Source organism: Zingiber officinale, chromosome 2A, assembly GCF_018446385.1.
Source record: "Zingiber officinale cultivar Zhangliang chromosome 2A, Zo_v1.1, whole genome shotgun sequence".
Classification (NCBI taxonomy): domain Eukaryota; kingdom Viridiplantae; phylum Streptophyta; class Magnoliopsida; order Zingiberales; family Zingiberaceae; genus Zingiber; species Zingiber officinale.
Genome location: NC_055988.1, coordinates 33,045,348 through 33,063,842, shown reverse-complemented (window position 1 = coordinate 33,063,842; position 18,495 = coordinate 33,045,348). Strand labels below are relative to the sequence as shown.

General features: G+C 39.4%; 1 non-coding gene across 1 annotated transcript; it reads right to left on the bottom strand.

The window, feature by feature from the left end:
- Positions 1-18,168: 18,168 nt before the first annotated feature.
- On the bottom strand, positions 18,169-18,274 carry LOC122044750. The gene has a single exon (XR_006129762.1). It is a non-coding gene; the product is annotated as a small nucleolar RNA R71 (small nucleolar RNA).
- Positions 18,275-18,495: the final 221 nt, after the last annotated feature.

Sequence of the window (18,495 nt, the reverse complement as noted above, 5' to 3'; positions counted from 1 at the left end):
CAAGGGGATTTGCTCCGCGATTGCGCCCGAAATCGCTAATCGGGACCGCCGGGAAAAATTTACTCATAAAATCTTTAAAATTATGAATAATTATAGAAAAATTACAGAAATATATAATTTTGAATTATATATTAATTTTGTGATAGTCATGGCCCAAAGACCCAATTTGATTGGACAATATGTGTTGTAATTCATAATACGACCTGCGTGCCGTTATGTGATGTGCGTGCTTGTATTTTTTATTTATTTATTTTATTTTCGCGACTTGCGCGTCGTGCCTTTCTCATATATTCTGATTGTAAATTAGATTTAGACTTGAATGTAACTCGAGTTTCAAAATTGTAATGTACAAAATTGGAGCTGTGGAAGGTCCACTCGAGACGGAGTTACGAGGAGGGCGCGAGCAACACGAGGTGGTCAAAGGAAGGAGCTTGAGAAGCTGTTGACCTTAGGTTGACCATCCGATCTTCTCATTGGCTTGAGAAGATCGTAGTAGGGCCATGACATAATCACAAAATTATTTGATTAATTATTTAATTAATTGTTTTGTGTGTATGTGATGCATGCTAGTTAATTAAGTAATTAATTAGTGCCTTACGGTTTGATTAGATCTAAGTCGTGCACATGATGCACCCTTCGATTAGATTAGATCTATCGAGTATATGATACGCATCATCGTTTAGATTAGATCTAAATCACGCCAACTCGTAATGCCTACCATGCAGTGATACCTACCACTACCTCGATCGCATGTAGTTGTTGAATCTGCCAAAGCAGAGCAACACATACTATCTTGGTAGGGTACGGAGGGACAATCTTGGTCCCGCCTATCAACGCATGGGTGAGTACAACTCAATTAGATTGAGTATTCCTAGTTAACTCGGTTGGATCGAGTATAACTATAGGCATTCTTCTAACGGTTGGAAAGATAGGTCAAAATCACATTTATATTAACTCTCGGGCGTATTAGCCAAAGCTAACTCGAGTTTTAATATCAATGCAGATCTTGATCCTATAAACAAGAGTTGCATAGAGATGTAATTGGTAATCGTTACTTACCAATCATACTAAGTCTTGGGCATATTAGCCAAAGCTAACTCAAGGGTTAGTATGATGTGGATCTTGTCCCACGTGAATTATAGAATTCAGTGGGAGCATCATTTAGTTAAAGACTTAATTAAATGATTAAGAATATGATACTTATTTCTGCATTTATTTCTGTTGTAGAATTTCCATGACGTCAAATACGAACACCTTCTCTCTGCGATCTGTCCTTAAGAAGGACAAGCTCAACGGAGCAAATTTCCTGGACTGGTACAGGAAGCTGAGAATAGTTCTCACCCAAGAACGTAAACTGTACGTTCTGGAGCAGCCCATTCCGGAGGCTCCTCCTGCCACTGCCACGCGAGCAGACCGAGATGCTTACAAGAAGCATCAAGATGACGCATTAGATGTGTCCTGTCTTATGCTCGCGACCATGAACTCTGAGCTTCAGAAGCAACATGAGTTGATGAGTGCTTACGATATGGTTGAACATCTTTGTCACCTATATCAAGGACAAGTAAGGCACTGGAAGAGGAACTCCAAAGAATACCTGGAAGATCTTAAGAAGAAGAGAAATAAGATTTCTACTTCAGGTATACATGTTATAGAAGTCAACCACTCTATTTCTTCATAATGGGTATTAGATATCGGATGTGCTTCGCACATTTGTACCAATGTACAAGCGCTGAGAAATAGCAGGGCATTGACGAAGGGTGAGGTAGACCTACGAGTAGGCAATGGAGCACGGGTTGCTGCTATTGCTGTAGGAACTTACTATCTATCTCTGCCCTCTGGGCTAGTACTAGAATTAGATGATTGTTGTTATATGCCTGCCTTGACTAAGAACATAATTTCAGTGTCTTGTTTGGACAAGAAAGGATTTTTGTTTACAATAAAGAATAAATATTGTTCTATCTATTTAAATGATATGTTCTATTGTAGTGCACCTCTGATGAACAGACTCTATATTCTAGACCTTGAGAGCCCTATCTATAACATAAATACCAAGAGGTTCAAGTCAAATGACCTGAACAAACCTATCTCTGGCACTGTCGCTTAGGTCATATAAATGACAAGCGCTTATCCCAGCTCCATAAGGATGGTTTGCTGGACTCATTTGATTTTGAATCATATGAGATATGCGAATCATGCCTATGAGGCAAGATGACCAAGACTCCCTTTAGTGGGCACAGCGAAAGAGCGACTGATTTGTTAGGACTCATACATAGTGATGTATGTGGCCCTTTCAATGTCGCTGCTAGAGGTGGTTATAGGTACTTTATCACATTTACTGATGACTTCAGTAGATATGATTATGTGTACTTGATGACACATAAGTATGAATCCTTTGAAAAGTTCAAAGAATTCAAGAATGAAGTACAGAACCAGCTTGGCAAGAGTATTAAGATACTTCGATCCGATCGTGGTGGAGAATACCTTAGCCACGAGTTCCGTGACTATCTAGCTGAGTGTGGGATTCTATCCCAACTCACTCCTCCTGGAATACCACAGTGGAATGGTGTATCCGAACGGAGGAATCGTACCTTATTAGATATGGTACGATCCATGATGAGTCACACAGATCTTCCGACATACCTTTGGGGTTATGCTCTAGACACGGCAACTTTTATACTCAACCGAGTTCCATCCAATGCTGTGATAAAGACACCATATAGGATATGGACTGGGAGAGATGCCCAGGTGTCTTTCATGAGGATTTGGGGTTGTGAGGCTTACGTTCGACGTCAAGTCTCAGACAAATTAGGACCCAAATCCGACAAGTGCTACTTTATTGGATATCCCAAGGAAACTAAGGGATATTACTTCTATATTCCCAGTCAGCACAAGGTAGTTGTGGCAAAGACTGGGGTCTTTCTAGAAAGGGACTTTGTTTCTAGAAAGACTAGTGGGAGTGCGTTCGATCTTGAAGAAGTTCAAGATGCGAACAATAGCACTGATGCCTCGATGGAAATTGAACTGGAACCACAAAGTGTTATGGATGATGTTGTTCCACAAGGAGTTGAGGAACAACAACCAGTTCAAGTAGACATACCTCTTCGTAGGTCTGATAGGGTACGTCGTCAGCCTGAGAGATGCTCATTTCTCTTGTCTGACCATGATGACATTATGCTCATAGAGGATGAGCCTACCACCTATCAGGAAGCTGTGGTGAGACCAGATTCCGAGAAATGGCTAGAAGCCGTGAGATCCGAGATGGAATCCATGTACACCAACCAAGTATGGACTTTGGTTGATCCACCTGAATGGATAAACCCATTGGGTGTAAGTGGGTCTTTAAGAGAAAGACTGACATGGATGGACTTATCTATAAGGGTCGCTTGGTAGCTAAAGGTTTCAAGCAGATTCATGGTATTGACTATGATGAAACCTTTTCTCCAGTAGCGATGTTTAAGTCCATTTGGATCATGCTTGCTATTGCAGCCTACCATGACTATAAGATATGGCAGATGGATGTCAAAACTGTGTTTCTGAATGGAAACCTACTCGAGGATGTGTACATGACACAACCTGAGGGTTTTGTAGATCCACAGCATACTAGCAGAGTATGCAAGCTGCATATGTCCATTTATGGACTAAAGCAAGCTTCTCGGAGCTGGAATCTTCATTTCGATGATGCAATCAAATAGTTTGGTTTCATCAAAAATGAAGATGAACCTTGTGTCTACAAGAAGGTTGTAGGGGACATAGTTGTCTTCCTCATATTGTATGTGGATGACATACTACTCATTGGGAAGGACATCCCTATGCTTCAGTCTGTCAAGACTTGGCTAGTGAGTTGCTTCTCAATGAAGGACTTAGGTGAGACATCCCGCATTCTAGGGATACAGATCTATAGAGATAGATCTAAGAGATTGCTTGGCCTAAGTCAAAGTACATACATTGACAAGGTACTCCTTCGGTTTGCCATGCAGAACTCCAAGAAGGGATTTCTGCCGATGTCACATGGCATGAGTCTTTCGAAGACTCAGGGTCCCTCTTCTAGAGAGGAGAGAGACCATATGGATCAGATCCCTTATGCCTCAGCCATAGGATCAATCATGTACACCATGCTATGTACTCGACCTGATGTCTCGTATGCTTTGAGCATGACGAGCAGATACCAGTCAGATCTAGGTGAAAGTCACTGGATAGCGGTCAAGAATATTCTTAAGTACTTAAGAAGGACTAAAAAATATTTCTTGATATATGGAGGCAGTGATGAGCTAGCTGTAAAGGGTTACAGTGATGCTAGCTTCCAGACCGACCAGGATGACTATAGCTGTAAAGGGTTCGTATTTTGCATTAATGGTGGTGCTGTGAGCTAGAAGAGTTCAAAACAGGACACAGTAGCTGATTCTACGACAGAGGCCGAGTATATTGCTGCATCAGAGGCAGCAAATGAGGCAGTTTGGATTCGCAAGTTCATCACTAAACTTGGGGTGGTTCCTAGCATTGCTGACCCTATTGAGCTCTATTGTGACAACAATGGAGCTATAGCACAGGCGAAGGAACCTCGCTCACACCAGCGGACCAAACACATACTACGGCGCTTCCATCTCATTCGAGAGATCATCGAGAGAGGAGATGTGAAGATTGGCAGAGTACCTACAGAGGCTAACATCGCAGATCCCTTGACCAAGGCTTTGGCACAGAGGAAGCATGATGGTCACACTAGGTCATTTGGGCTTAGAGCCTACACTGATTGGCACTAGTGCTAGTGGGAGATTGTTAGCTAGAGCCCTAGAGCCAATAATTTGATGATTATATTTTGAACTTGTTGTATCATATTCTATATAAATAAAGGCATTTGGTTTTTGGTTATTATACTTACTTGTATTGGTGCCAAATAAACTAAGTATAATAATGTCCCTGAGTAGACGGTTCTCACCTATATCAATCGGTTAGTTGAACCGATAGTGAGATGATATTGGGAACACTACTCTTAATCATTCCTAGTCGAGTATTAACATTCAGGGACAATGTTAATGCAATAAGACTAGCATGTAGGTCAACTCGATGACTTGATCTCACAAGTCATGGATATAGAGATATCAAGTTGACACATGGCTATACATTAGAGAATGTATACTGAATGACCCGCCATGAGAAAGTATCATGGATCGTTATATGAGTGTCATATACTTTCTCATGTGGCTATTAGTATGACTACTAGTCCTTAGACCTGAAGTCACCATGGTTCCCTACATAAGGAGTTATGTACTTTGGTTTCGTCAAACGTCACCCGTAACTGGGTGGACTATAAAGGCGATTACTGGGTATATAACGAATTATGCAGAGGGATGTGAGTGATGTAGATGGGATCTATCCCTCCCATATGACGGGAGCGACATCGGTATTCTTGATAGAGTGAGACCACGAAGTGCATGGCCATGCCAAATGAGTCAATATAGGATATTGAGTTCATTTGATTTAGTGAGTCTACTTGGAGTTCAAGATTTAGATTGGTCAGAGGATGACATGGTCTATGCCTCACATTGATCAATCTAGATGTCTAGGATAGAAGGACACTTGTCATATTTTGTTAGGAGTCACAATTAGTAGTCACAAGGTGATGTCGGATCTCGACATTCTTGTAAGTTGGGTAGTAATGATGTGTTGCTAGATACCGCTCATTACTTATGCTCCTAAATGGGTTTAGGGCATTGCCAACGTTACAAGAACCTATAGGGTCACACACTAAGGACAATTAGATGGAGATTGGGTTCATATGATGAACCAAGAGGATTAGATTCATTTGATGAATCAAATTGGATTAAGAGTAATCGTAATTGGGCTAACTTGAGTTGGACTCAAGTTGATTCATGTGTTCAATGAGTCTAATTTAGATTATGACTCATTGAATCAATTTAATTTAATGAATTAGATTCATTATATATTAAATTGGCTTGAATCAAATGGTTAGATTAGATCAACCATGGAAGAGGTTTGGTCAAGTTTGACTTGACTTTATGCCACCTCATTGGGGAGTTGGCATTGATGTGGACTAATGATGTTACTCCACATCATCATCATGGTTGCCACCTCATGGGAGTTACTAATGAGTGCCACCTCATGGAGGTTACTGTAGGACCGTTAGATTCGATAGAGGGGGGGGGGGTGAATATCGATTCGAAAACACAAGAGTTTAAGCGCAGCGGAAAAAGATAAAGTAGACACAAATATTTTTACTTCGTTCGGAGCCTGTGACGACTCCTACTCGAAGGCCCGTGGTCCTTGACCACTTTCGTTGGGCAATCACTAGCAGATCGAAATATGATTACAGAAAAAGTACAGGAGATGCTAGTAATAATAAAGCAATACCGACAAAAAGAAAATTAAGCAAAAACCGGAAGAGCACTTTTGTCGGAGCGTTGTTGGCGTCGCACTTGAACGTCGAGCAGCAAGATCAGCAGAAGAGTTCTAAGTCAAAGTTGATTCTGAAGCTCCTGTCTGGGGCTTCTTTTATATGCTGTTCCGGGTGCCTGGATCCCTTCCGGGCGCCTGGAGTGTGACGTAACTGCTCAAATCAAGATGCTCCACGTAGCGACGAGGTGTCTGGATAAAATTCGCCTTCCGGGCACCCGGATCCCCTCCGGGCGCCCGGACCACCTTGTTCCAGAAAGACTCCTTTTTCCTGCAAAACAAGGTTAGTCCGAGGCAAATATATATCCTGTAAAACAAATGGTTAGCACAGTTAAAGTTCAATAGATAGATAAAGAGAGTATGACTTAGATTCCGTCTTTCCGAGACCGGAATCTAGTCACGATCTCGACTTAGACATCCGAAATGGATCTAAGCCGGATCGACGCCTAATGTCCCCTTCCCGGGAACGCGTCCTCACAGTCACTCCCCTCCAGTGACTTACCTCACTTACCTGCCAGACGTCCGGTCAGCCCGTCGACCCGCTTGGACTTCTCGCCAGCTATCCGGTCAGCCCGTCGACCTAGCTGGACTTCTCGCCAAGCGTCCGGTCAGCCCGTCGACCTAGCTGGACTTCTCGCCAAGCGTCCGGTCAGCCCGTCGACCCGCTTGGACTTCTCGCCAGCTATCCGGTCAGCCCGTCGACCTAGCTGGACTTTTCCTGCACACTTGATCAAAGTGTCAGACAACAACACAACTAACTTAACCTATTTGTCATTCATCAAAACCTGGGTTAGACCGTTAGTGCTACCCGCACCAACAATCTCCCCCTTTTTGATGGAATGACAACCTGGTTAAGTTAGTGAAAGCATATATACGAAACAACATGCATTTGTGTGGTTTTAAAGTCAGTTTGTGTTTTCAAATTGGTTTAGCTAACTTAACCACCTAACCCTCCTCCCCCTTTGGCATTCATCAAAAAAACAAGGGTAAACAATCATAGTGTAGAGTTACTGAATAACACTTAAATAATCATTGTTCAGAATTTAAGGACAAAAGTACAATTTTTCAATCCAAGAAAAGATCAAGTTGACTTGGGGGAGTATAAAGTTTTGAAAACTTGTATAAAGCAGTAGTTTTTAGCTTTTAGAAAAATTTCAAGATTTAAATTTACAAACATAAGTGTATAAGGTCTAGATTTCAAGATTTAAATATTCAAAACAAGTTTCAACTTTGAAATGCTTTTTCAAACATAAGTTTTCAAAACCAAAAATTCCAAAACTAAGTTTGAAAAACCTATTTTTTTAAAACTAATTGAAATTTACTTTTCAACACTAAGTTTGTAAAAGATTCAATTTTCAAAATCAAGGAAAATGAGTTTGAGAAGCTTAGTTTGTAAACTAATTTTTTTCGTAAAATTTAATCTTGAAATCAAAATATCAAATTTTAAGAACTAGATTTAGGACAATATTCAAAGTAAAGTTAAATTAAATTTAAATCTTTACTTTTAGTTTTCAAAGGATATTGGTAAAAGTAAGATCATATTTTTAGAATGTTTTTGTAAAATTTGTTTTTCAAAATCAAATTTTCAAAGTTCAAAACCTTTCAAACTTTCAAATTTTTGTAAAAAATTTCACAATTTTTAAACAAGGTGTTTTTAAACTTTGATTTTCAAAATTAAGTTTAAAATTCAATTTGGAAAACTAAAGTAGTTTTATTTCTCCCCCTGAATTTGATACTTAACTTTAACCAGCTGTCTAACCAATTAGGTACTAACTAACTATCAAAAGATAGTAGCTTTCACTTGGTTAGTCAGATTATAATCAATCAGTGTTTGACTTGACTGATGAACTTTAATCTGATTAATATCTGAATTGTATTTAACGTCCAGACTTATGCTGATGCACTGAAATAAGCATCTTAAGTCCAGACAGTTGGCCTATGCATCTCACCCCTTTCTATGTTTATCAAACACAAGCAAGGTAAACCTAAGGTGTTGGTGAGATGCTCAAAAAACTAGTCCTATGGGTACATGCTTTCTAAGGATTCAAAACTAGTCTAAGGCCAAAACTGTTTTTGAAAATATAAAAATGGAAAGTTTGAAAACAAACAAGTTTATCCTATAAGTTGGTAAAATCATATTTGAAAGTATTTTTGAAAGATCCTAGCCTATTAAGATAGAACATATTCAATGTAAGTTTGAAATGCCACTAGATAAATCCAAAATATTTTACAAGTAGTGTAGCTACAGAAGTAGGTCATCACTAAGGCTACGGAGATGATGAAGGGGGTGGTCCAGATCCCAAGGATCAAAGAAGTGCCATCAGCTCAGTGTGTCGGGTGACTCCGGCAGCTCGTAACTCGGCAACCTCTCGCCGCATGTCCCGATGAAAATCAGAGTTCTCCTGCTGGAGACTCGCCATAGCTCTCTCTAGTCCGGTCATACGGTCGGCTAGAGTGCGGGGAGCGTGTCGTGGTGCTCGAGCTGGGGGTGGTGGTGGAGCCGGTGTGGCTTCCTCTGGAAATAGTGCGAGCATGAACTCGTCCACCTGTGCGTCTGGATCGGGCTGGTGCTGTGCCCCCCTCCGCCAAGACATAGTCCCGTCATCTCTATCTATGTGGATACCGGCTAGGGAAAAGTTTCGAGCGGCTATAACATCGAACTCGGTCATATGGGCAACGTCTCCCCTAGTGACATCAATGTGCAACGAGGACATATAGGTTGTCAGAATGTGACCAAATGGTATATGGACTCGATTGTCAGTCACAAATCCAACTGAATAGATGATGGTGGAGAAGATGTGTAGGCTAATGTCAATGTCTAACCTATGAATCAGGGCATAAAGTAAGAACGAATGGAATGGGCGCATCACAGCGATGTCCCGAGTAGTCAGTGGTAAAATGCAAAGGACTACAACCCTATAAAGAGCGTAGTCCTGGACCCGAAGTTCTACTGACCTAAACTGTGTCACAGTGGGATCTCTCTCTCCCCCGAAAAAATACGAATAAATCGTATCGAGAGTAATATGTGAGTAGGGATCTTCGAATGGTAGATCCCTCGGAGGATAGCACAAAAAGGAGCAAGTAGATGGACGCAACTCTAAAAACTCTCGGATAGTCGTAGGGGAAAATACGATATCAGTGCCTGCTGCCCTAGTGGTATAGGTGAAATCGTCTACTTTTACTAGGTTATTGCAAAATTCGGCACACAGACTTATGTTTATTGGACTGGTACATTCGACAAGGTTCGTTAAGTTATAGTAGCCTATAACCTCTAAAGCAGAGGGACATGACCTTAGAAAGAACGATCTATCTATGCAGGTAGTCCTTATGGCCTTATAAATGGTGGACTCAAACTTAATCCTAAGTTCGTCTGTGGGAAACCTAGGGTCTGTACTAGCATTGGAGGGTCCAGCACCAGTATTTGTTCGTTTCTTACTGTTTAAAAGATATTCTAAGAGAGTTTGCAAAGATAATTTCAAATAAAATTTCAGATAGGGGAAGAGGTTTTACCGAGGAGCCATCGATAAATATAGATCTGACGACCTCGGTTGAATCGCGACAGCATCTTCACCATAAGAAAATTTTAGTTAAAAGTACTTTCGCGCTGAGGTTCGAAGTGAACCTTGGCAAAAGTGAGAGTGAGTGGTGCAAAAATTGGGGGCGCCTGCTGCCCCTTATTTATAGGGAGCTCCGGGCGCCCGGACCAGGGGCGCCCGCCCCTGGTTTTTGACTGCATTTTTTTTTTTTTGGAGTTAAGTTTTAAAATTAAAACTTTGAAAAAAAATTTTGAAAATAATTTTTAAGTTTAAAATTAAAATTTTGAAATTAATTTTTAAGTTTAAAATTAAAATTTTGAAATTAATTTTTAAGTTTAAAAATTAAAATTTTGAAAATAATTTTTAAGTTTAAAATTTAAATTTTGAAAATAATTTTTAAGTTTTAAAATTAAAATTTTGAAATTTATTTTTAAGTTTAGAATTAAAATTTTGAAATTAATTTTTAAGTTTAAAATTAAAATTTTGAAAATAATTTTTATGTTTAGAATTAAAATTTTGAAAATAATTTTTAAGTTTAAAATTAAAATTTTGAAAATAAATTTTAAGTTTAAAATTAAAATTTTGAACATAATTTTTAAGTTTAAAATTAAAATTTTGAAATTAATTTTTAAGTTTAAAATTAAAATTTTGAAAATAATTTTTAAGTTTAGAATTTTGAAAATAATTTTTAAGTTTAAGATTAAAATTTTGAAATTAATTTTTAAGTTTAGAATTAAAATTTTGAAATTAATTTAAGTTTTAAAATTAAAATTTTGAAAATAATTTTTAAGTTTTAAAATTAAAATTTTGAAATTTATTTTTAAGTTTCAAATTAAAATTTTGAAATTTATTTTTAAGTTTAAAATTGAAATTTTGAAATTAATTTAAGTTTTAAAATTAAAATTTTGAAATTAATTTAAGTTTTAAAATTGAAATTTTGAAATTAATTTAAGTTTTAAAATTGAAATTTTGAAATTAATTTTTAAGTTTTAAAATTAAAATTTTGAAATTAATTTAAGTTTGAAAATTGAAAATTTGAAATTAATTTTTAAGTTTTAAAATTAAAATTTTGAAATTAATTTAAGTTTTAAAATTGAAATTTTGAAATTAATTTTTAAGTTTTAAAAATTTTGAAATTAATTTAAGTTTTAAAATTGAAATTAATTTTTAAGTTTTAAAATTAATTTGAGTTTAAAATTAAAATTTTGAAATTAATTTAAGTTTTAAAATTGAAATTTTGAAATTAATTTTTAAGTTTTAAAATTAAATTTTTGAAATTAATTTAAGTTTTGAAATTGAAATTTTGAAATTAATTTTTAAGTTTTAAAATTAAAATTTTGAAATTAATTTAAGTTTTAAAATTAAAATTTTGAAATTAATTTTTAAGCCTTATTCATCTCACCCGATCTATATTATCAATCAAGGAATCCTATGATTTTGTGAGATGAAATTGGTTTGATTACAGAGTTTTGGTTTAACTTGTGTTAGATTCAGACTTAGCTTTGGTTTCCACAAATAGGCATTCTTCGAATAAACTTCTAAGCTTGGTGAGTCACAAGGACATCATTAGAAGTAACCAACCTTTCGAGGTTTTCCGAATAGTCCTATCCACGGAACTTAGTACTACATCTTGGTCTAACTGGTTAGGATTCGTTTAAGGGTAGCTTCGGTCAGTTCCACTTGGCCAAATGCACCAGATCGAAACCATATCTTTCTAGACATGCGATGCCCAAGTTTCCCTAACGTACTATCATCCAAAAATTTCACCAGTACCATGTTTCAAGTTAAACTTGGTCTCTTTTTAACTAATCCTAATTACCCTGCCGGGTTGGTAAATTTTGGGTTACCCTATCGGGTAAGTTAGTTTTGGAGGTGCCAACTATTCCGGAGCCTCCCCTGAATTATTGGCCATTAATTTAAGTTTTGATTTTAGGCTTGTGTCGATTCTTTTTATAGTTATAGTTAACTTGGTGATAATTTTGTTGTTTTTTAAACTGTTTAGATTTTGAATTTGATTTAGGTTTGTATTTTGGATTTTGGTTTGGTTTATTTATATAATGTATTTTTTCTTTAGGTATATAATATTGATTAAGTCCTACTTGCGTGGTTAGACACGCTTTCGGAACCCAAGCTAGATTGGTTGACTTGTATTGGGTTATTAATGATTTGAAGGTTTTATTTGAATTCGACTTATATCCTAGTCCGGTTTTATTATAACATGCTTTTTGATTATTTAGGATTAAATTTAAATTTTTTGATCTTGTTGTAAATTTTTCTAACATCTCTTTTAAGTTGTTTATTTCATTTTTTAATGATAAATTCTCCTCCTCAAGTGTTAGATTTTGAGTTGGATTTGAATTCTTTAATTGTTCCTTGAGGTTTTGATTTTCCTCAAGAAGTGATTTGTTTTCATTTTCTAATTTAGTTAATTTACTATTTAAACAGGAAATAATTCTAAAAATTTTTTTGTTTAAATTAAAGTATACCTCATTCGGGCCTTCGGAAACGAGTACGGACTCGTGGCTTGTTTCAGGTTCAGACCCGTCTTCATCTTTCGACTCGTTATCTGTTTCGGCTTCGCGGGCCATCAGTGCGATGTGGCTCTGATGTTTCTGCTCTTCTTCCGAGGAGTCGTCCCACGTTGCTTTGAGTGCCTTCTTTTTGGTTGGCTTTGGTTTGTCGAACTTTAGTTTTGGACATTCGTTCTTGTAATGTCCCTTTTTGTTGCAGCCGTAGCAGGTCACGTTCTTTTGTTCTGAGGGAGAGCTGATCTTTTGAAGATCCTTTTTGCTGAAGCTCCTCTTTCTCCGGTGAACATTTTTCTTACCAAGTTCACTGGGTGTTCTTCGTTTTGAGTCTTGGTCGATTCTTCTTCAACTTCAGGCTTGATTTTCTTGGAGGAACCTGCAAATAAGGCTACACCTTTCTCGGCTCCGGCATTAGTTTGTTCGTGCAATTCTAATTCACAGAAAAGCTCATCCAATTTTAATTTAGAAAGATTCTTAGAAATTTTGTAGGCATCCACTATTGATGCCCACAAACTATTACATGGAAAAGCGTTTAAAGCGTACCTTATTAAGTCTCTGTTCTCCATTTGGTGACCTATCGCATGGAGCCCATTGAGGATGTCCTTGATCCTCGCGTGGAGTTGATTCGCTGTTTCTCCTTCCTGCATTTTTATATTAAAAATTTTATTTAAAAATAGGTCTCGTTTTGTTACCTTAGCGTCGCTTGTTCCTTCGTGCAGCTCGATCAGTTTGTCCCATAATTCTTTAGTGTTCTTGTGTGGACCGACTCTGTTTAGCTCTTCTCTTGTTAGTCCGCACTGTAGAGTGTTGATCACTTTGTTTTCTGTTGACGCTTTTTTATTGAGATCTGCTGTCCAGTCTTCAGGATCCACTAGATTCCCAGCGTTGTCCACTGGAATTTTGTAAGGTCTTGTAATGCTCATCCACTGGTCAAAGTCAGTTTTAAGGTAGACCTCCATGCGCTTCTTCCAGTAAGGGAAGTCGTCCCCGTTGAAGAGTGGAGGTCGCACTGTGCTGAATCCTTCTTGTTGGGACATTCTGTGCACAGATAAATAACCAAGAAAAAATATCCCAAGACTTGGTCTTGGATTAGTAGTGCGGGAAGAAAAAGATAAAAAAAACTAGATTCGTGTTGCACTAATTTAAATTGATTAGTTAAATATTAAGTTATCGAAACACCAGTTTAAAATTAATTAAAAAAACACTTCACCCCCTGTCTGATTGGTGGTTGCACCAAATCAGAGCGGTACCTGCTCTGATACCACTTGTAGGACCGTTAGATTCGATAGAGGGGGGGTTGAATATCGATTCGAAAACACAAGAGTTTAAGCGCAGCGGAAAAAGATAAAGTAGACACAAATATTTTTACTTCGTTCGGAGCTTGTGACGACTCCTACTCGAAGGCCCGTGGTCCTTGACCACTTTCGTTGGGCAATCACTAGCAGATCGAAATATGATTACAGAAAAAGTACAGGAGATGCTAGTAATAATAAAGCAATACCGACAAAAAGAAAATTAAGCAAAAACCGGAAGAGCACTTTTGTCGGAGCGTTGTTGGCGTCGCACTTGAACGTCGAGCAGCAAGATCAGCAGAAGAGTTCTCAGTCAAAGTTGATTCTGAAGCTCATGTCTGGGGCTTCTTTTATATGCTGTTCCGGGCGCCTGGATCCCTTCCGGGCGCCTGGAGTGTGACGTAACTGCTCAAATCAAGATGCTCCACGTAGCGATGAGGTGACTGGATAAAATTCGCCTTCCGGGCGCCCGGATCCCTTCCGGGCGGCCGGACCTCCGGGAGCCCGGATCCACTCCGGGCGCCCGGACCTCCGGGCGCCCGGATCCCCTCCGGGCGCCCGGACCACCTTGTTCCAGAAAGACTCCATTTTCCTGCAAAACAAGGTTAGTCCAAGGCAAATATATATCCTGTAAAACAAATGGTTAGCACAGTTAAAGTTCAACAGATAGATAAAGAGAGTATGACTTAGATTCCGTCTTTCCAAGACCGGAATCTAGTCACGATCTCGACTTAGACATCCGAAATGGATCTAAGCCGGATCGACGCCTAATGTCCCCTTCCCGGGAACGCGTCCTCACAGTCACTCCCCTCCAGTGACTTACCTCACTTACCTGCCAGACGTCCGGTTCGACCCCCCTGGACTTCTCGCCTAGCGTCCGGTCAGCCCGTCGACCCGCTTGGACTTCTCGCCAGCTATCCGGTCAGCCCGTCGACCTAGCTGGACTTCTCGCCAAGCGTCCGGTCAGCCCGTCGACCCGCTTGGACTTCTCGCCAGCTATCCGGTCAGCCCGTCGACCTAGCTGGACTTTTCCTGCACACTTGATCAAAGTGTCAGACAACAACACAACTAACTTAACCTATTTGTCATTCATCAAAACCTGGGTTAGACCGTTAGTGCTACTCGCACCAACAATTACATTCTCTCCTTGATGACAACTTAATGCATTAATGAGGGGAGTTACACATGAGAAAAGTGGTCGGCCACATTTTGAATGGTGTGTGAATTGATTTTCATTATTCATTCAAGTGTGGAATTTTACATCTTCTTCCTCTCAAGCTCTCCCTCTCCTCCTTCCTTGGCCGAACCACATAGGTGCTAGCACACCTTGGTTTTTGGTCACCTTCGCCTAGTGTGTTCGTGTGAGCACCCAGACACCGCTGGCCGTGTAGGAGCTGCCATCGCCGATTTAGTTCCCTATGTAAGCCGCGAGGATTGCGCCGTTGCCCCTTCTTTCTCCCTACTGCCGCCGATCATCAGTTGCCCTAATGATGAGTGGATGCCCTAGAGCAAATTTTCTTCTTCACTGTGAATAATCCCCTATAAACTGCTCTTGCTAGGATCGAGCTCCAACAACGACCTCACTGTCACATACCTGTTGGGCACCTACCTTTGTTTTGGCCACGAGCTTGACCTTGCCTGATTTGGTGTTCTAGTTGACAAGGAGCAGCTCTACCAAATCAAGGATGAGGTATAGGCATCCGATCATTGCTCCTTTGTTGGTAAATTAACAGGGCATGTGAAAGGTGAAGTTTTCAGATTCTGGATTGGGGTAGGTATGGGTAGAAATGAATTGATATCAAATGGAACCAATGCTTTGCTTTGTTTCATTGGATAGATTTGTAGATTTATTGAGGACTTATTTGGATATTTACTTGATTAATTCGTTATCCATGTGATGTGCGTAGATTATATACTCTTTTATGCATGTTTTTACGCACATTTACATATTTTGAGCATGCTTGATCTATGCATTTTTATACTTCCAGCTTTCCTTTTAGCATATTTACTCTTTTAGCTCGGAGATCTGCTTTTTGTGCATTTTCTGTACACAGGAGTCGAAATTGGTGAAGATTATGCGTCCTCGGGCAAACTTGGAAGTAATTGAAGGGAGAGATCATCAGGCCGTGTACCACACATGGCCGTGTAGTCTTAACAGGAAGGGAAGAGGACATGGCCGTGTGAATCTCACACGGCCGTGTCTTGATTTGAAGAAGTCAGAGCAGATGCCTTACATGGCCGTGTGCATCTACACGGCCATGTGAGGTTTCCAGAGGCCAAGCAGGTGGTGGCTATGTGAATCTACACGGCCATGTGAGGTTTCCAGAGGCCAAGCAGGTGGTGGCCGTGTGAATCTACATGGCAGTGTGAGGTTTCCAGAGGCCAAGCAGGTGGCGGCCGTGTGCACCACACGGTCGTGTAGCATTTCCAGAGAGCAGGAGGGCCTTGGCCGTGTGCACCACACGGCCGTGTAGCATTTCTAGAGAGCAGGAGGGCCTTGGCCGTGTGCACCACGCGACCATGCAGCATTGGCAGAGAAGGAACTGGACATGGCCGTGTGGATCTCACACGGCCGTGTCGAGGGGCCGTGTGGCGCCCGATTCCATCCTCTATTTAAACCTTCCTTCATGAATTGAAAAGGGGATCTCTCCCCCTTTGGGAGAAGGCAAGATTTGGTGGTTTCCTCCCAATCTTGGGAGGATTTCTGGGCGATTCAAGGGGAGTTCTTGACGATTTTGACTCCGGAGCGAGGATTGGATCCGAAGACGAAGCTTCTTCGTAGATAAGTTTTCTCTTTCCCCCTTTTCTTGGTTTCTTGGATTGGGGATTTAAGAAATGCTTGTATTCTCTATTTCTTCGAGTTTTCTTCCTCGATTCATGGAGTAGATCTTGTATTCTAGGATGAAGGGAGTATTTGTTTGATGGATTGATGTAATCTCTTATGGATTTGCCATTTTCTTGTTTCAATGACATTATCTTGCTTGTATCAATTAGATCTTGAATGATTAATGGTGATTCGTGCTTAATTCTCATTCTTGATTAATTGTTTGGATTTCTTATGGACTTTGTAAAGATAAACTCTCACTCGATCATCCGAGGGATCCACGTGACAGGTGCAAGCCCGTGTAAGGACGTTTGAGAGACAATCTTGAAGAGGAAATAGGAATATTCAAGAGAGTAGGATGGATTTTGTGATTAGTTTCTTGTATCTTGATAGATTAACAAGTCGTGGGCTTCTATGTTGATATCCGAGGAAGGCATAGTAATAGGTGCACTTCTGTGTAAGGACAACATAGGTTCATGTCTAATTAATCCTATTTAGATACATTTCTCAGTCCTTAGCCGGTTGTCTATTGCAAGAGAGAACCGGCAACTTTCTACATGTTTGACAATTGAGGGATAAGAATTGGTGAACCATTTACATTCGAGAAATCTTACAAAGAAACTGAAACTCCTAGAATCTCCCTTTGTCATAACCCAAAACACTAAACTCTTGTTTGTTGATCTTTAATATTAGATTTGTTTACCTTCACTTTGCATTCGAAACAATTGGATAGTTGTTTAGCTAATTCGCATTGAGACATTTCTAGTGCTTATTCCAGTCCCTGTGGATACGATAATTTTTTATATTACTTGCGACATTTCCGTACACTTGCGGAGCGTGACAAGTTTTTGGCGCCGTTGCCGGGGACTGCGCTATAACATTAGGAATTATCAATTGAGTTAGACTAAACATAACATTTGTTTTCCTTTCATATTGTATAGTTGTAACTAATCATTAGATTTCTGTTTCTACTTTCTCGTATAACTTTCACTTCTTGTTAATTCTTTTTGTACAAATTCAATTCTGCATTTTTGATTCTTCTATTTTTTTTTCTTTTTCTGTTGAAGTGCCATTTGCTATCTTGTTCTTGTGTATGCGAAGATCTAACTTTGCAGGGGAATTCTTTCCTTTTGACCCTGAGATTGATAGAACTTTCCATAAAAGAAGAATTCTGCAAAGGTAAATTGAAGAACAGGAACATTTGAACATGGCAAATAGACCACTCAAGGATTATGCAGCACCCTATGCAAGAGGTTTTCGATCTAGTATTTCAAGACCTTCAGTGGAAGCTAATAACTTTGAGATCAAACCCGCAATCATATCTATGGTGCAGCAGAACCAATTTGGTGGAGGACCTCATGAAGACCCCAATCAACACTTAGAGGTCTTTTATGAAATATGTGGTACCATGAAAATGAATGGAGTTCCTTCAGATGCAGTTAGATTATTGTTATTTGGGTTTTCTCTAAGAGATAGGGCAAAGCAATGGCTGAATTCTTTGGCCCCTAATAGCATCACCACTTGGGAGCAGTGTGAGCAACAGTTTCTTGATAAGTTCTATCCACCAAGCAAAACAGCTCATATGAGGAATTTAATTGCAAGCTTCAAGCAAACTGACTCAGAATCTATTTTTGAAGCATGGGATAGATATAATAGTATGCTCAGACAATGCCCACATCATGGGCTGGAAAGATGGTTAGTGTTGCACACTTTTTATAATGGTATCAATTATCATACCAAAGTGTCCCTTGATTCAGCTGCTGGAGGGGCACTTATGAACAAAAGCTTAGATGAAGCCGAAGAAATCATTGAAAGTGTAGCACAAAATCATCACCAATGGGCAAATGAAAGAAGTGGTGGCTATTCTTCTGTAAACCCAACAATTAAAGCATCAGGGAAGTTTGATG